This window comes from Pan paniscus, chromosome Y (assembly GCF_029289425.2).
Source record: "Pan paniscus chromosome Y, NHGRI_mPanPan1-v2.0_pri, whole genome shotgun sequence".
Taxonomy (NCBI): Eukaryota; Metazoa; Chordata; class Mammalia; order Primates; family Hominidae; genus Pan; species Pan paniscus.
Window position 1 is genome coordinate 10,181,489 of NC_073273.2, and position 25,371 is coordinate 10,206,859.

The following is a 25,371-nucleotide window of genomic DNA, read 5'->3' on the forward strand; positions in this document are numbered from 1 at the left end:
ATAGGCAACTGCCCCTCTGGGACGAAGCTTCCAGAGGAAGGATGAGGCAGCAATATTTGCTGTTCTGCAATATTTACTCTTCTGCATCTGCATCCTCTGCTCATGACAACCAGACAGAGAGAACCTGGAGTGGAACTCCACCAAATTACAAAAGACCTGCAGCTGAGGGACCTCACTGTTAGAAGGAAAACTAACAAACAGGAAGGAATAGCTTCAACATCAAAAAAAAGTTCATTTACACCAAAACCCTATGTGTAGGTCAACAGCATCAAAGACTCAAGGTAGATAAAAGCACAAAGGTGGGGAGAAACCAGAGTAGAAAAGCTGAAAATTCTGAAAATTGAGCACATCTACTCCTTCACATTATCACAACTCCTCACAATCAATGGAACAAAACTGGATAGAGAATGACTTTGATGAGTTGACAGAGGTAGGCTTCAGAAGGTCGATGATAACAAATCTCTTTGAGCTAAAATCACATGTTCGAACCCATCACATGGAAGCTAAAAACCTCAAAAAGTGATTAAATGAATGGCTAACTAGAATAAACAGTGTAGAGAAGACCTTAAATGACCTGATGGAGCTGAAAACCATGGCACGAGAACTTTGTGACACATGCACAAGCTTCAATAGACGATATGATCAAATGGAAGTAAGGGTGTCAGTGATTGAAGGTCGTATTAATAAAATAAAGTGAGAAGACAGGGTTAGAGAAAAAAAGAGTAAAAAGAAACAAACAAGCCCTCTGAGAAATATGGGACTAAGTGAAAAGACCAAATCTACATTTGACTGGAGTACCTGAAAGTGATGGAAAGAATGGAACCAAGTTGGAAAACATTCTTTGGGATATTATCCAGGATAACTTCCCCAACTTAGCAAGGCAGACCAACATTCAAATTCAGGAAATATAGATAACATTGCAAAGATACTCTTGGAGAAGAGCAACCCCAAGACACATAACTGTCAGGTTCACCAAGGTTGAAATGAAGAAAAAAGTGTTAAGGGCAGCCAGAAAGGTTGAATTACCCACAAAGGGAAGCCTATCAGACCAACAGTGGATCTCTTAGCATAAACCATACAAGCCAGAAGAGAGTGGGGACAATATTCAACATTCTTTAAGAAAAGAATTTCAACCTAGAGTTTCATATCCAGCCAAACTAATCTTTATAAGTGAAGGAGAAATAAAATCCTTTAGAGTCAAACAAATGCTGAGAGATTTTGTCACCACCAGGCCTGCCTTTAAAGAGCTCCTGAAGGAAGCACTATACATGGAAAGAAACAACCAGTACCAGCCACTGCAAAAACATGAAAAATTGTAAAGACCTTCAATGCTATGAAGAGACTGCATCAATTAATGGGCAAACTGTCCAGCGAACATCACAATGACAGAATCATATTCACACATAACAATATTAACCTTAAATGTAAATGGGCTAATGCCCCATTTAAAGGACACAGACTGGCAAATTGGATAAAGAGTTGAGACCTATCAGTGTTCTGTATTCAGGAGACCCATCTCTCATTCAAAGACCCACATAGGCTCAAAATAAAGGGATGGAAAAAGATCTATCAAGCAAATGGAAAGAAAAAAAAAAGCAGGGGTTTCTATCCTAGTCTGTGATAAAACAGACTTTAAACCAATAAAGATCAAAAGAGAAAAAGAAGGCCATTACATATGGTAAAGGGATCAATTCACGAAGAAGAGCCAAGTATTCTAAATATATATGCACCCAATACAGGAGCACCCAGATTCATAAAGCAAGTCCTTATAGACCTGCAAAGAGACTTACACTGCCACACAATAATAATGGGAGACACTAACACTGCACTGTCAATATTAGACAGATCAATGAGGCAGAAAGTTAACAGGGATATCCAGGACCTGAACTCAGCTCAGCAACAAACAGGCCTAATAGACATCTATGGAACTCTCTACCCCAAATCAACAGCATTATGCATTATGAATCAATATGCATTCTTCTCAGCATCACATCACACTTATTCTAAAATTGACCACATAATTGGAAATAAGGCACTACTCAGCCAATGTAAAAGAACAGAAATCACAACAAACTGTCTCGCAGACCACACTGCAATCAAATTACAACCCAGCAGTAAGAAACTCACTCAAAAGTAGACAACTACATGGAAACTGAACAACTTGTTCCTGAATGACTGCTGGATAAATAACAAAACCAACGCAGAAAAACAGATGTTCTTTGAGGCCAATGAGAACAAAGACACAACATACCATAATCTCTGGACTCATTTAAAGCAGTGTGTAGAGGGATATTTATAGTACTAAAAGCCCACAAGAGAAAGCAGGAAAGATCTAAAATTGACACCCTAACATCACAATGAAAAGAAATAGAGAAGCAAGAGTAAACAAATTCAAAAGCTCGCAGAAGGCAAAAAATAACAAAGATCAGAACAGAACTGAAAGAGATAGAGACACAAAAAAACCTTTCAAAAAAAATCAATGATTCCAGGAACTGGGTTTTTTTTTTTTTTTTTAAAGATCAACAAAATTGATAGATCCCTAGCAAGACTAATAAGGAAGAAAAGAGAGAAGAATCAAGTAGAAGCAATAAAAATGATAAAGGGGATATCACCACCAGCCCCACAGACATACAAACTACCATCAGAGAATACCATAAACACCTCTATGCAAATAAACTAGCAAATATAGAATAAATGGATAAATTCCTGGACATGTACACCCTACAAAAGCTAAACCAGAAAGGATTTGGTTTTCTGAATAGACCAAAAACTGGCTCTGAAATTGAGATAATAATTAATAGCCTACCAATCAAAAAAAGTCCAGGACCAGAAGGATTCACAGCTGAATTCTACTGGAGGTACAAAGAGGAGCTGGTATCATTCCTTCTGAAATTATTCCAATCAATATAAAAAAGAAATAATCTTCCCTAACTCATTTTCTAAGGCCACCATCATCCTGATACTAAGGCCTGGCAAAGACACAACAAAAAAAGATAATTTTAGACCAATAGCCCTGATGAACATCGAGGTGAAAATCCTGAGTACAATACTGGTAAACTGAATCAAGCAGCACATCAAAAAGCTTATCCACCACTATCACATCATCTTCATCCCTGAGATGCAAATGTGGTTCAACTTATGCAAGTCAATAAATTTAATCAATCACATAAACAGAAGCAATGACAAAAGCCACATGATTATCTCAATAGATACAAAATGTCCTCTGACAAAATTCAATAGTCCTTCATGTGAGAAACTCTCAATAAACTAGGCATTCATGGAATGTATCTCAAAATAATAAAAGCTACTTATGACAAACGCGCAGCCAGTATCATACTGAGTGGGCAAATACTGGAAGCATTCCCTTTGAAAACCAGCACAAAACAAGGATGCCCTCTCTCACCACTCTTATTCAACATAGTGTTGGAAGTTCTACCCAGGGCAATCAGGGAAGAGAAAGAAATAAAGAGTATTCAATTAGGAAATGAGGAAGTCAAATTGTCCCTGTTTTCTGATGACATGATTGTATATTGAGAAAACCCCCATTGTCTCAGCCCAAAATCTACTTAACCTGATAAGAAACTTCAGCAAAATCTCAGCATAGAAAATCAGTGTGCAAAAAATCACAAGCATTCCTATACACAAATAACAGAGAGCCAAATCATGAGTGAATTCCCATTCAGAATTGCTTCAAAGAGAATAAAATACCTAGGAATCCAACTTACAGGGGATGTGAGAGACCTCTTCAGGGACAACTAAAAAACACTGCTCAACAAATAAAAAAGGACGCAAACAAATGGGAGAATATTCTATGATCATGGATAGGAAGAATCAATATCTTGAAAATGGCCATAGTGCCCAAAGTAATTTATACACGCAATGCCATTCCGATCAAGCTACCAATGGCTTTCTTCAGAGAATTGGAAAAAAACTACTTTAAAGTTTATATGGAACCAAAAAAGAGGCCGCATTGCCGATACAATCCTAAGCAAAAACAACAAACCTGGAGGCATCATGCTACCTGACTTGAAACTATACTACAAGGCTATAGTAAACAAAACAGCCTGGTACTGGTACCAAAACAGATATATTGACCAATGGAACAGAAGACAAGCCTCAGAAATAACACCATGCATCTGCAATCATCTCATTTTTGACAAAACTGACAAAAAGAAGAAATGGGGAAAGGATTCCCTATTTAGCAAATGGTGCTGGGAAAAGTGGCTAGCCATTTGTAGAAAGCTGAAACTGGATCCCTTTCTTACATGTGGCATAAAAATTAATTCAAAATGGATTAAACACTTAAATATTAAACTTAAAACCATAAAAACCCTACAAGAAAACCTAGGCAATGCCATTCAGAACATAGGCTTGGGCAAGCACTTTATGACTAAAACACCAAAAGCAACGGCAATAAAAGTGAAAATAGACAAGCAGGATCTAATGAAACTGAAGAGCTTCTGCACAGTGAAAGAAACTACCATCAGAGTAAATAGGCAAACTACAGAATGGGAGAAAATTTTTGCAATCTACCCATCTGACAAAGAACTAATGTCCAGAATCAACAAAGAACACAAACAAATTTACATGAAAAAAAGTCATCGAAAGGTGGGCAAAGGATAAGAACAGACACTTCTCAAAAGAAGACATCTATGCTGCCAACAGATGCAGGGAAATATGCTCATCATCATTGGTCATCACAGAAATGCAAATGAAAACCAAAATGAGATACCATCTCATGCCACTTAGAATGGTGATCATTAAAAAGTCAGATGCTATAGTGGATGTGGAGAAATAGGAATGCTTTTAGACTGTTGGTGGGAGTGTAAATTAGTTCAACCACTGTAGGAGACAGTGTGGTAATTCCTCAAGGATCTAAAACTAGAATTACCATTTGACCCAGCAAACCCATTACTGGATATATACCCAAAGGATTATAAATCATGCTACTGTAAAGACACATGCATACGTTTGTTTATTATGGCACTATTTACAATAGCAAAGAGTTGGAAACAACCCAAATGTCCATCAATGAGAGACTGGATTAAGAAAATGTGGCAAATATACACCATGGAATACTATGCAGCCATAAAAAAGGATGAGTTTGTGTCCTTTGCAGGGACATGGATGAGCTAGAAACCATCATTCTCAGCAAACTATCACAAGGACATAAAACCAAACACCACATGTTCGCACTCATAGGTGGGAATTGAACAATGAGATCAGCTGGACACAGAGCAAAGAAAATCACACACCAGGGCCTGTCAGGGAGTGGGGGGTAGGGATTTGGGGGGGTGGGTAGCATTAGGAAAAATACCTACTGTAAATGATGAGTTGATGGGTACAGCAAACCAACATGGCACATGAATACGTATGTATCAAAACTGTACACTGTACACATGTACCCTAGAACTTTAAATATAATAAAAATTTTAAAATAAATAAATAAAAATGCATCCTATTATGTTCATTTCATGTGTACGACATATGCTATGGGATACATATTGATATTTCAAGGCTACTGTACTGGAACAAATTAACATATTTCTAATCTCACATAGTTACTGCTATAGTTTGGATATTTGCCTTTACAAACTTTATGCTGAAATTTGATCCCCAGTGTTGGAGGTGAGGTTGAGTGGGAGATGCTCGGGTCATGGGGGTGGATACTTTGTGAAAAGCTTGGTGTCATTCTTGTGATAAGGAGGGAGATCTTTTTTTTTTTATTATTAGCTTTTGAGAACTCATTAAAAAAAAAAAAGCCTGGCACCACCCTCCCTTCTGTTGCATATATGTGATTATAAATATTTTTCTTTCCGTGTCTGGTTTATTTCACTTAGCATAGTTTCCTCCAAGCTCCTCCATGGTTTGGCAAATGGCAAGATCTCATTCTTGTTTAGGGCTAAGTAATATTTCTTTGTACTGGACAATAAGGCTTTTTCCATATTTCATCTATTATTAATAATGCTGCGATGAACATGAGAGTGCAAATATCTCCATGAGTTAGGGATTTCCTTTGGTTATATGTCGAAAGGAAGAGTTGTTGAGACATAAGGTAGTTTTATTTTTAATTTTGCAGAAACCTCCATACCAATTTTTATAATTGCTACACATTACCAGCAACACTCTACATGAGTTTCATTTTCTGTACATCCTAGCCAACCTTTGTGATCTTTTGAGTTTTTAATAATAGCTTTCCTGATGTGAGTTATGTAACGTCTCAAAGTACCTTTGATTTAAATTTTTTCTGATGATTAATGATTTTGAATGTTTCAAATACCTGTTGCCCATTTTTATATGTTCCTTGGAGAAATGTCAATTCAGAGCTTTTGCTCAGCTTTTAATATGTTTATCTGTTTTGCTGCCGTTGAGTTGTACAATGTTGGGGAAAACAGTCGCACAACACCCGGCAGGTACTTTGAGTCTGGGGGAGACAAAGGAGTTACAAAGAGAGAGAATAAGCATTTAAAAGGCGGGTCCAGGGGGCCCGAGCATCGGAGGGTTGCTCACGGCCCACAGTTGTCAGGCTCCACCTAATTAAAGGGTTTACAAGCTCTTTGTTCTTAGGGTAGATGGGAGGGGGAGGAAGGAATGAGGAAAAGGATTAATCAGTGAAGGAGAACTCGTGAGTCATTGAATTCTTATGGCACTGGCGGTTTCTGTGAATTCCCTTGAGCAAAGGCGTGTGTCTAAACTACTTAAGATCTCTAATTTATTAGGACTGAAACGGGTGGGAGCAGGTTTCATGAAAAGCCAAGAAGTTTGATTATACTCCACTGCTTCAAGGGAGTTTTATCTCCCTGAGCAACCAGTGGAATGCACTGCGCCGTTGTGCTCTCAGCAATAAAGACATGAAGGCAATAAGGAGATTTGCTCCTCAGAAGCCGCCCATGGCTCCCCATGGGTGTCTCACACGGGGGAGACAAAATCAACTGGCACCCCAGAAACTTTCTTTCCCACATACAAGTCCTTCATAAATTTTAGATCTTAACCCATCATCAGATACATAGCTTGAAAATACTTTCCCCAATATTTTGGCTAATGTATTTGGTCGATTGCTTCCTTTACTGTGCAAAAGTTTTTCATTTGATGTAGTCTTGCTCATTTGTTTTTGTTTATGTGGACTGAGTTTTTAATACGATATTCAAAATAATTATTACCAAGGCCATCACTCATGAGCTTTTTTCTATGTTCTCTTCTAGATGTTTTAGAGGTTGCAGTCTTACATTTAGGATTTTTCAACTCATCTTCAGTTGATTTTTGTGTATGATGTAAAATGTGAATCCAATTTTGTTCTTTTGCATGTGGAAATCTAGTTTTCCCAGCACTACTCATAGTAAAGATGATCTTCTTCTCATGTTATCATTTTGCTGCAGATTTCAAAAACTAATTGACTATATATGCTTAGATGTATTTCTCGATTCTCTGTTCTGTTCATTTGGCTATGTTTCTGTGTTCATGCCAATTTCAAATAAGGTGGTGTGGTTCTTCCTACTTCTTTTTTCTTTCTCAAGAATGTTTTCACAATTTATGGCTCTCTATATAGCTATACACGTTTTATATTTTGTTTTCTATTTCTGTGAAGAATGCTATTGAAATTTTGATTGGATAGCATTGAATCTGTGTATTGCTTTTGATGCTATAAATACTTTAACAATATTAATTCTCCCAATCCATAAGCATAGACAATCTTTCCAATTATTTTTGTCTTCTTAAATTGATTTTATCAATGTCTCATAGTTTTCAATGGAGAGATCTGTTACTTTCTGGTTACCTTTTTTTTAAGTATTTAATTTCTTTGATATGCTTATAAGTCAGACGAGTTTCTTGAATTCTTTTTCAGTTAGGTAATTATTTGTACAATGACATTACCAAATTTGTTCATTGGTTCTAACACTTGAATAGAATATTTGAGCTGTTTTTACATATAGGAGATTTTCATCTGCAAAGAGAGAATACTTTACTTATTGCTATAAAATTTGGCTGCCTTTTATTTTTTATGTTTTGTCATCGGATGTTTATGTTCCCTATTTGATTTGTTTCTGTTTTAATTCTTATTTTATTCATTGTGCTAACTTTGAATTTAATTGTTTTTCCTTCCAGTTTCTTAGATACAATGAGATGTTGCTTATTTGGTATCTTTTTTTTTTTAATGTGTGGATTTATTGCTGTAATCTTGCATCATAATGCTGCTTCACTGCACACTATAGGTTTAGGTGTGTTGTGTTTCCACTATTATTTATCTGAAGATACTTATGAATTTTTCTTTTTATATTTCGTTTCATCAATTCATTACTTAAGAGCAGTGTTTTAAAAATGTTCATATAGGCTGAGGGGCGGTGGCTCACGCCTGTAATCTCAGCACTTTGGGAGGCCGAGGCGGGCGGATCATGAGGTCAGGAGATCGAGACCATCGTGACTAACACGGTGAAAACCCGTCTCTACTAAAAATATGAAAACTTAGCTAGGCGTGGTGATGGGCACCTCCAGTGCCAGCTACTTAGGAGGCTGGGGGAGGAGAATGTCATGAACCTGGGAGGCGGAGCTTGCGGTGAGCCGAGATTGTGCCACTGTGCTGCATCCTGGGCAACAGAGCGAGACTCTGTCTCAAAAAAAAAAAAAAAAAAAGTTCAGTATTTGTGACTTTTTTTTCAAGATTTCTCCTCTTACTGATTTTTGGTTTGCTACCATGATGGTCTGAAAAAATATTAAATATGCTTTTAGCAATCTTACTTTGTTAAGACTTGTTTATGGCCTAGTATGTGGTCTATTTTAGAGAATCTTCCATGTGTGTTACAGCAAAATATATATTCGGCTGTACACTATGAAAAGTTCTGTATATGTCTGTTGGGTTCATTTAGTTAAAACTAGAATTCAAGTCTGGCATTTTCTTATTAAGTTTCTGTCGAGTTTATCTATTCCTTGTTGTAATTGAGGTACTGAAATTTCCTACAAGTATTTTATTGCCATTTTTTTCTTCATTTCTATTTATATTTGCTTTAAATATTTAGGTGCTCCAATGTTGAGTGCAGATGTATATATATAATTGTTATATCCTGTTGATGAATTGATTGCTTTATTATTAAATGATGACCTTCTTGGTCTTATGACAGGTTTTGAATTGAAATCTCTTTTATAGATAGGAGTATAGCCACTCCTAATTTTTTATTACCATTTGCATAGAAGTATCTTCTTCTATTCCTTCACTTTCAGCCTGTTTGTCCTTAAAGATTAGGTGGGTCTCATAGGTAACATGTAGTTGAATCCCATTTTTAAAATCCATTTGGTCACTCCACATCTTTTAATTGCATAATTTAATTCATTTACATTCAAGATAATTATTGATAAGTTCTTACTACTGTTATCTTGTTAGTTGTTTCTGATTGAGTCATACATCATTTTTTCCTTTCTTCCTCCCATGAATGCTTTTAAATGTTTAGCATTTAAATATTTTCAGTAGTGATAAGCTTTGATTCATTTGTTTTTATCATTAGTGTTGCTGCTGTAGTTTTTGATGGTCATCAAAGGCTCAGAGAAAACATCTTATAGTTAATAATCAACTAGTTTAAGCTGACAACATTTGTCACATAAAAACTCTAGACATTTACCCTCTGTTCCAATTACGTTTTTGACGTCACAATTTATATCTTCTAATACTGTGTCTTCCTTAAAAACCTATTGTTGACAAGTCTTTTGCCAAATGATTTCAAGCTCCTCCATTTTTTGTTTATTTTCCCTTAGTGCTTTTAGAATTTTCTTTATTTCTCAACCTTTGAGAGTTTGATTCTTTTTTTTTTGTTTTTTGGGAGCACTTTTATTTTTCCTTACACAATGATATGTTGCTGAGGCCTAATGTTCTCACATAACAGTAGAAAACAAAAATTTGTTGTCATTTCTTTAAAGAATCAAGAATTTCATACAAAAAACCTCACATAAATTAAAAGGATGAATACATTTACAGGTGTAAATGCAAACTGCTTCCAACTCAAGGCAAGTGACAGCCTATGGTGTTCTGGCAAAAAACATCAGCTAAGAAAGGAAACTGTGTCCTGTGGCTTGGACTTTCCAGCCCTAACAGAGAGGCAGGGCAGACGCAACCGGTTCAGGAGCACTTGCCAGCCTCTAGAGAAATCCCAGCACAGTCAGCCCTGATACATTAATACCCTGCACAGATCAGAGACTGCTGGCCATGCACACTCACCAAGCCACAGACTTGTCTTCCACAAGCACGTTCTTACCTCAGTCACGAAGTGACCAAGCCACGTGCACTAAAGATTGAACTCAAAGATATGTACACAGTATTAAATGAATACCGAGGGGAACAGTTAACTTGAATACAAGGTCAAAATCAGCAACAAGTTCTACAATCCAGTGCTGATGTCAGATATAAGCTTCAAGGACAATTTCTTTTCAAAGGTTTATTCCAGTTTCATGAGGCTAGCATGAGGTGTATGCATTTGCCAAGGGCAAATTTATGCTTCTGAATTAACCCATGCAGCAAATGCTACACATCTGCTCATTCCATTTAGAAGCATTTGTGGTGGATGATGTAGGGGCCTGACTCATCATACTCCTGCTTGCTAATCCACATCTGCTGGAAGGTGGACAGTGAGTTCAGGATGGAACAACCGATCCACACTGAGAACTTGCGCTCTGGGGGTGCAATGATCTTAATCTTCATGGTGCTGGGCGCCAACACAGTGATCTCCTTCTGCATCCTGTCAGCAAGCCTGGGTACATGGTGGTGCCACCGGATAGTACCGTATTGGTGTATAGGTCTTTGCAGATGTCCACGTCACACTTCTTGATGTAGTTGATGGTGGTCTGGTGGATGCCGCAAGATTCCATGCACGGGAAGGAAGGCTGGAACAGCACCTCCGGACACCGGAACCACTCATTGCCAATGGTGGTGACCTGGCCATCGGGCAGTTCATAGCTCTTCTCCAGAGAAGAGGAGGATGCAGGGGTGGCCATCTCCTGCTTGAAGTCCAGGGAGACCTAGCACAGCTTCTCCTTGATATCGCGCATGATTTCCCGCTGGGCTGTGTGGGTGAAGCTGTAGCCTCTCTCCTTGAGGATCTTCTTGAGGTACTCGGTCAAGTCCCAGCCAGTCAGGTCCAGATGCAGGATGGCATGGGGAAGGGAGTAGCCCTCGTAGATGGGCACCGTGTGGGTGACCCTGTGTCCAGAGTCCATGACAATGCCAGTGGTGCGCCCAAAGGCATAGAGGGACAACACATCCCGGATGGCCACGTACGTGGCCGGGGTATTGAAGGTCTCAAACATAATCTGAGTCATCTTCTCTCTGTTGTCCTTGGGGTTCAGTGGGTCCTCGGTCAGCAGCACTGGCTGCTACTCCGGGGCCCCATGCAGCTCATTGTAGAAGTGGTGCCAGATCTTCTCCATGTTGTTCCAGTTGGTGATGATGCCATGCTTGATGGGGTACTTCAGCGCCAGAATGCTGCGCTTGCTCTGGGCTTCATTGCCCACGTAGGACTCCTTCTGGCCCATGTCCACCATCACGCCCTGGTGTCAGGGGAACCCAACGGTGGAGGGAAACATGGCTTGGGGAGCATCGTCCCCTGCAAAGCCAGCTTTGCACATGCAAGAGCCATTGTCAATGACGAGCACAGCAATCTCTTCTTCTACTGCGATGGACAGAGGAGTGGGACAGAGGAGCGGCAGAAGAACAAGGTAGGCGAGCTGGCAGTGGCGACTGAGAGCCAGAGTTTGATTCTTGTTTGTTGAGGGGTAGTTTTATGGGGTATTAATCTTTTTTGTAGTTGCCGATTTTTCTGAACCTGTATATTTATCTCCCTCTCAAATTTTTGAAAGTTGTTATTATTCATTTGAATATGCTGTATATACCTTCCTTTTGCTGAACTCTTTCATGAATATTGCTAAATCTTAGATTTGCTTATTTAAGGTAATTTTGTATATCTGGTAAATGTTCTTTATTCTTTTTGATTGTTTTTCTGTTTTGTTCTTTGTGCATTTCTGAATAACCTATGTTAATTTTCTTTTCTTTTCTTTGTTTCTTTTACTTTTTTGTTTTGTTTTGTTTAGACAAAGTCTCTCTGTGTTGCCCAGGCTGGACTTCAATGGCACGACACTGACTCACTGCAACCTCTGCCTCCGAGGTTTGGGTGATTCTCCTCTCTTAGCCTCCTGAATAGCTGGGATTACAGGTGTGCACCACTATGCCCAGGTAATTTTTTGTACTCTTAGTAGAGACAGGGTTTCACCATGATGTCCAGACTGGTCTTAAACTGCCAAACTCAAGTGATCAACCCATCGCAGCCTCCCAAAGTGCTGTGATTACAGGCCTGAGCCTGCACACCTGGTCCTGATAACTCATTTTAGAGCTCTCTGATTGTTTATTCTGTTTGATATATTCTTCTATTGAAAGCCTTCTGAATTTTTCACTTTAACCAGTATATTTCTCAGTTCCAGGACTTTTTTTTATTGTTAAATAATTTCAGTACATTTTTTAAAGTTTCTTTCAGAAGCGTATCAGTTCCTTTTCTGTGTTGTTTTAGAGATCTGAGTTTCCTGAAAACTGATATTTTGAATTTTTGATCCAATAATCACTGATAGCCATCTCATTAATTAGCATTGGTCAATGGTTTATGCTTCGTCCATTAAGGGAGGTTATAATTTCCTGTTTGGTATTATTGCTGGTGGTTATACATCTGTATCTTTTCATTGAAGGACTAGTTATTTAGTTTATTATTTTCTCTGTCTTATTTTACATTTTGTTGTATATAATTGCTTTGAGTTTTCTTTAAGACATAAGTATTGTGGGGTATTGTTTGCTTGATTTTGGCTAGGTCAGTGCCTCTGTTTTGGCAGTAGATGGTGCCTTAAGCCCAGGTTTATTTCAGCTCTAACAAACAAACTTTGAAACACTGCCAGTCTCCTATCTGAGACATTTTGAAGGGGATATCCTGTGTGGGAAGGCTCTCTATAGGTTTGTGATTAAGGAAATTATGCAATAGACCTCCTACCTTATGGTAATGCTGTGCAGGCACTCAGGTTTGGCATCTCCTGTGACTGAGCTATGCAGGCTGGAGATGGTAGTCCTTCCTTTCTACTTCATCCCTGGTTTTCCTCAGGTTTTTTTTTCTCTTTTCAGGCACTCACAAGACTTCCTTGGGTAAAGACAGGAATAGTTCTCCTGCCAGGGAATCCAAAATCATGGGGAAGCTGGCCATCCACTTTCAACTTTATTTTAGTAAGTGTAGTAACCAAGAGTCAGAGGAGTTTTTTTGTTTGTTTGTTTTGTTCACACTTGGTTGTCAGCAGACTAGGGGACAAGTGTCATGAATATAAAAGGCCAACTTTTTTACCCTCTGCCTGGTTTCTTCAGTTCTCTGTCACCCTAGGAGCAGCCTCATTCTCACTTCTGAGCTCTGTGTTATTGATGGTGATAATCTCAGCACTGTATACTCAGTTTTGGTTTTCCTGTGGGTGTTCTTGGGGGGTTAGGGTTGGGGGCAATTGATGGCAGCTTCCTTTACTTTGCCATATTTTTTACAAAAGTACTCTCCTCTAATTTACACTTTTTCTGCTTCCTTGTGTGTACATTTATGTTACAAATTTTATATTTCTTCTTTTTTATCTGTATGTTTACACATATATATTTCTCAACATTGATTTAGCGCATTTCAGAAGCTTTAGTATGTTTTAGTTTTTCTTTTATTTGTAAAAATTATTTAATTCCTTGCAGATTCTTCAGTTAACCATAGGTTGTTGAAGAGTGTATTTATTATTTTCCAAACAATATACGTTTTTCAGTCCTTAGAAAATGAATCTCAGTCAGGCATGGTGGTCATGCGTATAATCCGAGCACTTTGAGAGGCCGAAGTGGGTGTATCACCTGAGGTCAGTAGTTTGAGACTAGCCTCATCAATACAGTGAAACTTTCTCCACTGAAACTACAAAAATTAGCCTAGCACGGTGGTGTGTGCCTGTAGTCCCAGCTACTCAGGAGTATGAGGCAGGAGAATTGCTTGACCATGAAAGGTTGTGGCGAGTTGAGATCACACCACTGAATTCCAGTCTGGGTGACAGAGTGAGACTCCAACTTATTTATCTATTTTTCTTTAACTAAATAAAGAAAAAAGAAATAAAGAAAAAAAAAGAAAACGGGCCTCTAGTTTTATTCCATTGTGGTTGAAGAAAGCATTATATGTGATTTCAATAATGTTAGATATAATTAGAACTTGCTTTGTGGCCTACCATAGAGTCTATTCTGAAGATAGCACAGACAATAACACATATACACTTTAGAAGAATGTGTAGTCAGCTTGTGGAGTGTTTTGTATATGTCTGAGAGATTTATTTGGTTTATACTGCTTTTCAAGACCTTTGTTTTCTTATTGAACTTGGATTTGGTCATTTCACACATTGTTGAAAGTGGGGTGTTGAAATCTCCAACTATTATTATTATTGCAGAACTGTGTAGCTCCTCAAATCTATTCATTTTTTGCTTCATATATCCTGAGGATCTTTTATTAGGTATATATGTAAGTGTTACATCTTCTTGATCAATTAAACAATTTTGATATTTGTCTAATAATTCTAACTCTATTTTGGTTACCGTTTGCGTTATTTTTTCCCCACTTTTAAAACATTTAAAAAGTTATTCTGCTAGTCTTTGACATTTAACTGGAGTTTACTTGGACTGAAATTAATTGCTGACAAGAATTTATTTTCCTATTTTTGTTCTTTTTTTCTACAAGTTTTGTTATTGTTGTTGTTATATATCATTCCTCCAAAACTGCTCATCTTTGCATTTGTTTTTCTAGGGTACAATTTAGACTCCTTCATTTCTCTTCAGTATATTTGAACAGTTATTTTCATATTGGCTATTAATGGTATTATAATTAATATCTTAAATTCATAATAATATAGTGTGAATTACAATAACTTAGTATTGACATTATACAAAAATCATTTTCCCATATTGCTCTCCCTACCTTTTTATGTTTTTTTGTCAAAATTTGTTTTTTATACAATATGTACTAACAACCCAGATATGTAATTATTGTTTTATTCTTTGTCATTTCTTTATTTTATTATTGAATTTTATTTTACTTCATTGAGACAGGGTTTCAGTCACATAGGCTAAATATGGTTCACTACAGCCTCGAGCTCCTGGGCTCAAGGGATCCTTCCACCTCAGCCCCTCATGTACCTAGGACAGAAGTGTATGCCACCACAGCTGGATAATTTTGTTCATTTTCTGTAGAGACAGGGTCACACTTTGTTGCCTTGACTGGTCTCATACTCCTCAGCTCAAGGAAATCCCGATCCTTGGTTGGGATTACAGTTGTGAGATACTGTATCTTTCCTCTTGTCATTTAAATCTAGTAGAAAAATAAAGTCACAGAAACCCCATATACAATAATATTGGCTTTCCTATTTCTTGGTGTAATTACTTCATTGATGTTCTTTATTTCTTTATTTGCACGAGGTGCTATTTTACTTTCATTCCTTACATGTTTTCATCATGTTTTGTAAGGCTGATCTAGTAGTAACGTACTCTCTTTAATTCTGTTTGCTTGGAAATGACTTACTTGCTCATAAATTTAAATTTTGGTTTGGACAGATATTGAGTTTATGATTGACTTAATTTTTTTTTATTTCAGCACTTTGAAGATCTCAACACAGTGACTTATTTCCTCCATAATTTTTAATGAGAAATTGGCTGTTAATGTCATAGATGATAACTTGCATGTGATCGGTTACTTCTGTCTTGCTTCTTTTAAAGTTCTCTATTTATTTGTCTTCTGTCAGTTTCAGTGCATGTGTTTCAGTGTGGATATCTTTGATTTTATTCTTCCTGGAGTATTTTTTTTTTCCTTGGAGATATTTGGATCAGTAGATTTCCATCTATCAACACATTTGTGAAGTTTCAGCCACTGTTCATTCAAATATTCTTTTTTTCCCCTGTATTTCTCTTTTTTCAGTGAAACTCCCATTATGAATATGTTGATATTCTTGATAGAATCCCATGGCAACCTTAGTTTTGTTCATTATTCTTGTTTCTGTTTTTGTTTCATACACTGAATAATATCAAACAATCCATCTTCAAGTTGCCTCATTACGCTTTTTGCATGCTCACACAAGCTATTCAATCTTTCTAGTTACAGATTATTGATTTCATTTTTTAAATAATGTGTATGTCTTTATTGGTATTTTCAATTTTGAATCACTGTTCTACTGGGTTCCCTTAGGTCTTTGAGAACAGACCTTTGGAGGTCTTAATTCTCTTCTCTTTGAAGAGAATTGAAATCTTTCCCTAGTTAGTACCACGCCTGGGCTTTCTGAAATAGTTTCTTTTAATTATGTTTTCTCTGAATGTGCTTTTTTTGCATTTATCTTTGAATGCCTTTTATTTTATTGTTGAATGCTGAACACTTTGCATATTATTCAGCATATTCAGATAACAAAGTCTTGACCTCCACAATTGCTTAGCTTGTGGGTTGTGTACTTGTTTAACAACTCCTTAAAGCTAGTTTTGTAGTCTGTATTCTTTGTCTTGTATAGCCACTTAACCTGTGTTCTGTCATCCTTTTGGTCATCTACTATCTTTGACACATTAAAAAAAATCATAGGAAAGAAGAAAAAAAGGAAAAGAAAGAAAAGAAAAACTATTCAGAATTTGAATATGGACTTTTCAGGAACTCTAGTGTTTAGTCAAAAGTCAGGGAAAAGTGAAAAGTTTTGGGGTCTTCGCCATGCATGCATCCAAAAATGGACATATTTATATCCTTCTAAATATACCAGTAGGAGTCTGGGTGTGGTGGTTCATATCTGTAATCCCACCAATTTGGAAGTCTTGGAGAACAAATCACTTGAGCCCAGAAGTACGAGACCAGCCTTGACAACATGGAAAGACTCTTCTGTATAAAAAAATACAAAAATAAGCTAGTTTTGGAGGCCCATGCCTGTATTGTGAAATGCTGAGCGGGGAGGATTGGTGGAGTCCAGAGAGGTGAGATGCTCAGGAGGCTGAGGTGGCAAGATCATTTGAACCCAAGGAGGTTGCCGCTGCAGTAGGCCATGATCCTGCCACAGGACTCCACTGTGGGCCACAGGGCAAGTTCTGTCTCTATTGAAAACCCAGTCCAATATAAACAGCAACAAACTGTGAGAGTTTTTCAAAGCTGATTTTCCACATCACTTTTCTTCACCAGCCACTTCTTTCCAGGCATTTTGTTTGTGTACTACTTGACCTGACTCTTATTCCTTGCTATAGGTGGCTCTGACTAGTGTATTTCCTTTCCCCAAATGCCTCCTGGGAGTTAACTTCTGCACCCAAGAAAGCTCTGAGGTGGGCTAAAGAAAAGACTCTGAACTGAAAATCTCCAAGGGAACCTCAGACATTTTAAATCACACAACCGCAATTATTTGAAATAAGCTCTGTATTTCCACACATGCATCACAATCTGCATCTAGAATTTAATCTTCTTCACGGTTTCCATGAAGCCATGGAGTGGGTGATGATGGGAAGTTAAAATGCCACATACTGTCTTGCCCAAACTTAGAGGTCAGGTCTTTCTTCATTAAACGCACCCTTGAGTGATGTTATTAGATTCCAGAGCTCCAAAAATCAAGTCTGAGGTTGTTTTCTCTTCCTTATATCTCTTCACTTTTAACCCAATTAACTTTAATTACAGCATAAAATAGAAAGTTGATTAAATCTACCTTGCTTTTTAATGTTCGGAGAGGTTTTTTTTGAGATGGAGTCTCACTCTCTCACCCAGGCCAGAGTGCAGTGGTGCGATCTTGGCTCCCTGCAGCCTCTGCCTTCCACGTTCAAGGGATTCTCTTGTCTCAGCTTCCTGAGTAGCTGGGATTACAGGCATGCACCCCCATGCCTAGCTAATGTTCTTATTTTTAGTAGAGAGGGCGTTTCACCATGATGGCCAGGCTTGTCTCAAACTCTTGACCTCAAGTCATCCACCTGCCTCAGCCTCCCAAAGTGCTGGGATTACAGTCATGAGCCATCGTGTCCAGACTGTTCTGTAAGATTTTATTTGACACTGCTTCCATCATTATCATGAAAGCCATTCTGTCTTTTGTGTAATAAGTAATAGTTAAGAAATACATGTTTTTGTTAGCAACTTATAAGTGATATGACTTTATTGTTTTCCAAATTATTAAGAGTTCAGTTTTCATTTCACCATAGCATGGTAGTTGTTACAAAAAATTAAGTTCCATCTTGAGCCAGTTTAATCTCACAGTCTCTAACCAAAGTATTTGAGCGTAAAAATTAACTCTCTAAATAGACTACATAATGTGCAGCTATTACATTAGTGGTGTTTTATATAATTAAATGTAAGGGTGGTATTTTAGGACATTATCATATTCATCTTGTAGAGTCATACCCTCCTGAGAAGACAGAGTTACACTAGGTAGTTGTAGGCATATCACCGTAGAGTTCAAAAGACACTCCTCAGATTTCACTAGGAAATGAGAAGTGAAATGTTACGACTGTTCTGGAAATATGGCCCTAACCAGTAAGGAGAAAGCTTGTGATCTCTACAATAAAAGGAATGATAAATAATAAATTACTTGAGATTTTTCCATGTTTGTTTCCTGTATTGAGTTTTGAATAATTAAAAATGTAAATAATAACTGTAATAATACATTTAAGTAATAAAAACGTTTAAATAAATTTTAACTATTAAACATTTATATTTATTTATATGAATTAAATGGTCAATGTACATTTCTTTATTCATATAACTTCAACAGGCTCTCAAGTATAGAGAAGAATATGTCAAGTTCACACCTCTAAATGTCTTACAGCTTGGATGGATACAAATGGAAGGAGTGAGTGAAAAAATAACATAAGCTTATCTGCAAGTCAACTAAAATATTGTTTCATAAATACTATGTAGACTAAGTATTCAAAAACAATACTGAAATTATAAAGTTGTATTATTTATTATAATATTAAACACTTAGAGAGAGGTTATTATATCTCAGAATTTTAGCTTAAAATGGTGGATATAATAGTAAATAACACTGAAATGGCTCCTCACTTCATAAAGTAACAGTTAATAGTAAAGCAGAAAGGATCAAGAATAGAAAGGAAAAGACAAGAGATGTGTTTTATTCATTGAAAAGTAGAATAATTCTAGACCCTCAATGAAAAATGAATTGAACAACGTAACACAGAAGAAGGAAGTAAATTAAGATGTTGATACTATCATTTAGGGAACAATAAATGATGACCTCACCTTTAATGCATAAACAGCAACAAGAAAAAAAAAACTTTTGTAGGTGGTAGATAATAAAAAAGTTGTTATAGATAAAATATGAAAGAGATGAGGGAAAATAATTGGACTTGGAATATCCCCAGTTTTTATGTTATATAGGTGATGTAGTTTTGGACAAAAAATGATGGAAGAGAGAGGCATGTAGAAAGTGTAAAGAAGTTCAGGGGAAGTTTTAAATTTAGCTGTCTTAATCTTGGGTCACTCATCAGAAAAAGGAAAGCACAATGTTTAGAAATTCAGAGATCATATCACCGGTTGAATTCCTTAGTACTACAGGTTTAAAACTTAAGAGGCTTTTGTCTCAAAACAACATCAACAAAAAGCCAGGTGTGGTAGTGTGCATCTGTAGTCTCAGCTACTGAGGAGACCAATGCAGGAAAATTGCTTAAGCCCAGCAATTTGAGGCTGTAGTCAGTCAAGGTCTCACTACTGCACTGCAGACTGCGTTTCAGAACACTTTCTTAAAAAAAAGAAAGGAAAGAAAAGAAAAAGGGAAGGGAAAAGGGAAAGGAGAAAGGGAAGGAGAAAGAGGTATTCTGTGTAGTTACATTAGTGGTCTAACAAACAGACATCTACGAGATAAAATGAAACAAAACACACTGACAATTAAATAGAGAAATCAGACAAAAGTTGAGTCATGTAATCCAAAGCAAAATAGTATTTCAAGAATGAGGGTGTGAATCAGTTTTACAGATACACATGACGGTTTGAGTAATATGCAATAGACAAGTGATACATGGGATTTAGTGACAAGTATAAGATATGATTCCAAAAACAGGGTAAATGCCTGAAGAAAGGAGAGTTAAGAAAAATAAAATTAAACCTTGTCACAGGCAACTCTTTCCATGAGTCTTCCTATCATAGAAAATAAATAAATGAGTTGACAGTGGCATATCTAGGACTAAGACAAGCAGTATGTAGATCTAGTAAAGAAAATGATCAAAGGGGGTGTGGCATCTTACTCCTGTAATTGCAGCACTTTGGGAGGATGAGGGGGCAGATCATTTAAGGTCAGTTTGAGACCAGCCTTAACAACACGGTGAAACCCCATCACAATTATAAATTCTAAAACTAGCCAAGCGTGGTAGTGCATACCTGTAATATCAGATACTCAGGAGACTGAGGCAGGAGAATCACCTGAATCCAAGAGGCCAAGGTTGCATTGAGCCAAGATTGTGCCAGAGACTCTCTCTCAAAAAAATTAAACTAAACTAAAATAAAAAGAAATGATCCTGCAGGTAGAGTGAAGACGTAATGGTACAAGGAGACAGCAAATAATAAGCAAATCAGTGTTTTAAGAAACTGGGAAATCCAAAGCAAAGGCGAAGAGGGTCATAACAAGGAGCAGTAAAAAATATACAAAAATCTACACAAGTTTTATTTTTGGTGGTGATTTCTCAGGAGAAAGAAACACAAAAGAAAGTGTGAATAAGAAAGTTGTCACCATTGCCTTGGTAGAAAAAAAGGGAGAAAAATCACCACCAACAAAATAATGTAAATTACACAATGTTAAGCTCTAGTGTTCTTCATCTCTTCCCATGGTGTTTGTTTCCTCAAGAAATAACAGAAGCCAAATATTCAAAATAGAAGGAAACATTAGCATATATTACTGTCTACATATATTAAGTCAAGTTTGTTTTAACTGCAATTCATTATTTTAAAATTTGTATTTTAAATTAACAAATATAAATATTTATGGGACACAAAGTGATTTTATAATTCATGTATATATTGCAAAAGAATTATATTGGGCTAGTTACCATATCCATTACCTCACACACATACCATTTCTTTCTTTGTGGTAAGAATATATAAATTCTACATTTTAAACAATCCTTATTTTTGAGATAGAGTTTTGCTCCTCTTGCCCAGACTTGAGTGCACTGGTGCAAACTCAGCTCATTTCAACTGCCACCTCCCGAGTTCAAGTTTTTCTCTTGCCTCAGCCACTCGAGTAGCTGGGGTGAGATGTGCATGCCACCAAACCTGGCTAATTCTTATATTTTCAGTAGAGACAGTGTTTCATCATGTTGGCCAGGCTGGTCTTGAACTCCTGACCTCTACTGATCCTCCCTCCATGGCCACCCAAAGTGCAGGGATTTCAGACATGAGTCACCATGCCTGTCCTTTTTTTTATTAAACAATTTTTAAGTTGACGTTTATTAACTGTGATCACCATTCTGTGCAAAGGATCACCAGAACTTCTTCCTGTCTCATTGAAATTTGTTACCCTTTGATGAACACCTCCCCTTTCTCTATCCACTCCCATCACCACCCCACACTCCAATCTCTGACTACTTTTTGTGTGTTTCTAGAAAGAGTCAGGGCCTTGCTGCATTGCCCAGGCTGGAGTAGTGACACAACTATGGCTCACGGTGGCTTCAAACTTCTGACCTCAAGTGATCCAACCACCTCATCCTCCCTTAGTGCTGGAGTGACAGTATTGAGCCACCACACCTGGCATATTCACAGTTTGAATGAGTTCAACTTTTTTAGATTTTACATATAATTGTGATCATTCTATACTTGTCTTTCTGTGCCTCTCTTATTACGCTGAGCATAATATCTTCCAATTCCATTCATTTTGTCACAAATAAAAGATCTTCCTCCTTTTTTAAGGCTGTATAGTATATCTCATTGTGTATATGTGCCACACTTTATCTCTTGATGTGCACTTAGGTTGTTACTGTATCTTGGCTGTTATGAATAATGCTGAGATGAATATAGAAGTGCAGATATCTCATTGCCATGCTAATTTTATATCCTTTGAGTACATATTTGGAAGTAGAGTAGCTGGATTATGTGGTAATTCTTATTTTTAATTTAACTGTATTTTTGAACACTCAATTCTATGACCCCAAAAGCACAGACTACAAAAGCACAACAAAAAACAATTGGATCGCATTACATCAAACTAAAATATTTCTGTACCACAGAGGGAAAAGGGTGAAAAGCAAATGTTCACTGATAGTGTATATGCTATATTACAAGCACTTATTAAATTAAAGGTATAGGTTCCAAAATGTACTAGGTGAAAAATGTATTATGGTGATTTTTTCTGCTTAGTTTTTGTAGCCAGATGGATTTTTCATTTTGTTTTGTTTAATAAGCTGTACAATTATATTTAAGAAAACAAAAATTATTAATGCATAGTCACATTAGAAAAATCAATTTTATTAGAAACTACTTCCAAGATTTTGTTGTTTATATTTTTTATGAGTATCTTTATAAAGTCACACTCAGCCTCTTTACTCTTTGTTCTGTGAAAGTATATATGGATATTGCATACTCATTTATTGAAAATATCCTACCCTTCTCCATGAGTGATAGTAATTCCTCAGCTGCTTACTTTTATTCTTTTAACTGAATTTTCTCCAGATGCTTACACAATATCACAGTGCTTCTGGATGATTTTCAGTATCTCCTGGCAATACTTTGCCTGACCACCTTGGTTGCAAATACTGACAGAAGAGGAGCTTAAAGCCAAAGGCTAATATGTAGGTTTTGATGAACTACATGGCAATTATTGAGTCACAAGACTTTGGTAAAACGTTCCCTCCAAAGAACCTAAATATCAATATTATTATCACATTTTCTAAAAACTGAAATCCGTAGTGTAGGATTGTATGTCCCACCTCTGTCTCTTATCAATTCCTCATTTGACAGCTGCAGTTTCACTGCTGACCAGCAGGAGAATTGATGGCAGCATATACTAGCATGATTAAGATAAGCATCCATACTTACCCACCATGCTGGAATTATTTTCTGTGTTGCTAGGAAGATGAGTTCCACTTTTCCAAAACTCCAGCCATGGTGTCAACAATAATACAAAATATATGATTAATAGAAAGTGTAAACTCCCCTGTTTCAGAGATGCAGGGAAGAATGCCAGAGTCACTACAGGTGAGATAATCACCAACGAATGCCATATCATGACATAGATCAATTTTATCACCTGTAGCTTAATGGCGCAAAGTCGTTGCCAGTGTGGATGGCCAGTATATTGCAGTGAATGGCAGCTACACAACTGATAAGAGGGAATATGTCATCAGCAATGCTATTAAAGATAAACATGAAAATGTTAGAGAATAATTTTCATTAGTAATGGCCACTTTCTCTTTTAAACTTGCCAAGTTAAGATATATTTCTCCCAACCCACCTCCTTCGGAAAATAATTTACATACAAAAAAGAAAGAAAAAAAAGATTTGTTATCTTTCCATTATCAGGGATTTAGTGAATATATGCATGCAAAACATATAAAACAAAGAATAAGTGAATACACACATACCCAAATTTATAAATGTATATACACATTCCCTTAGAATAAAATAACTGGAACTCATGAAATTGGATAGAGACATTCGTATCTGACGTTATAAGGTGTGACAGCACCTAGAAAGAAGTCTCAATGAAGAACAAATAAAATTGGGTGAATTAGATCTTGAAAAGGTAGTTTCTTTTTTATACAAAGTTAGAGTGTAAAGTAGGAAATTACAGTGTAAAATAGGAGGTGAATGCAATATAAACTGTGTTTTAGACTATGGTGATAACAGGAAATCGGAAATAAGCTGTGGAGTTCAAGTAAATTCTGGAAGTGGAGCTGCCAGATTTTGCTGTGTGATGGAATACAAGGTACTAGAGAAGCAGAAAAATGAAAAGTTTTAGAAATTAAGTGATTTGTGTGGGCATGTTTTTGTTTGTGTGTACTTAGGTAATTTTATCAGAAAGCTTTTTATATGAAAATTAATTTAATTTTGACATTGTTATCCCAATAATTAGACTAATATGCACAAGGAAGAAAAACAAAATTATGTAGTAGTTGTATAATCAGTTTAAACAATCTTCTACTACATTCAGTTGAAAGAGTAAAAATTCATTTCACATATACAGAAGGGTTAAAATAATACAGTCTTCATACACAATGAAATGAAGCCAGAAAACAAAAAGAGGCCAAATAGTCTTTACTCATCTAAAGTAACTATTCATTTTCTAACACCATTTAGAAAATGAATATCAAGAGTCCATTTATTCCTTCAGGGATACCCAAAGAGAAACTCTAAAGCAATAACATTCTTAACTGCATTTATGAGAAATAAGACTGAATAAAAAGAAATGATCTAAAAGTTAAATTTTAGAAAGTAAATTTTAGCTGGGTGTAGTGACTCATACCTGTAACCCTAGCACTTTAGCAGGCTGAGGTGAGTAGATCACTTGAGCCCAACAATAACAACAAGAAAACACCAAAAATGTTAGCCAGGCATGGTGGCACATTCCTGTAGTCTCAACTATTCAGGAGGTGGAGGTGGGAGGCTCACTTGGGCAAAGGAAGTAGGCATAGTACATTTTGCTTTGGGACATTTATTTGCCTGTCCCCTTACCCCAGCACTTTGGGAGGTTGATACCCAGGGGTGATCATGTAGACCAACCCCGGCAACAGATTAGAAACTATGATCTCCGCAGAATGGAGCTGAGTTCCAGTCAATATTCCCACTGATTGACTACAGTAACCTCAGACACTGAATAAAGATCAGAGGGCAGACCATGGAAGCTACAGGCCTTGAGTGCACCCAGTGCTCAACTGTGTGATACAGGTGCAACCTGGCACTGAGTCGACTTTGTCAGTCAAATTACTCCAGCCATGAAAGTCTGCTCATTAATGTTTCCCCTCGTGCTACCAGGGCTGAAGCTATCATAGGCTAAAATACCTTAATTTCCTTCTCCTTGCCCTGAATCTCTGGACAGCCTTACTGTGGAAGAAAGCTTCCAAACAAAGGCAAACTACAAACACTGCATTAGGCACCTACATCACTGCACAGACACTGATGCATAGTCACAAGCATTAGGATCAACAAGAGAAACATGATGGCATCAAGTGGTCAAAATAAAGTGCTGGTGGTGACTGACCCAAAAGAGATGGGCATGGACACAAGGCCTGACAAGGAATTCAAAATACTTGTTTCAAGACAATGCAGTGGACTTCAGCAAAACACAAAGAATTCTGAAATTTATCAGAGAAGCTTACAGAAGAGATTAAAATACGGGAGGAAAAAACAAACAGAAATCTTGAAGAATAAA

At 37.0% G+C, this 25,371-nt stretch overlaps 2 pseudogenes; both read right to left on the bottom strand.

The window, feature by feature from the left end:
* Positions 1–10,525: 10,525 nt before the first annotated feature.
* Positions 10,526–11,775, bottom strand: LOC129395551 (actin, cytoplasmic 1-like; annotated as a pseudogene).
* Positions 11,776–22,890: 11,115 nt separating this feature from the next.
* Positions 22,891–23,369, bottom strand: LOC129395552 (testis-specific XK-related protein, Y-linked-like; annotated as a pseudogene).
* Between the last annotated feature and the right edge of the window lie 2,002 nt (positions 23,370–25,371).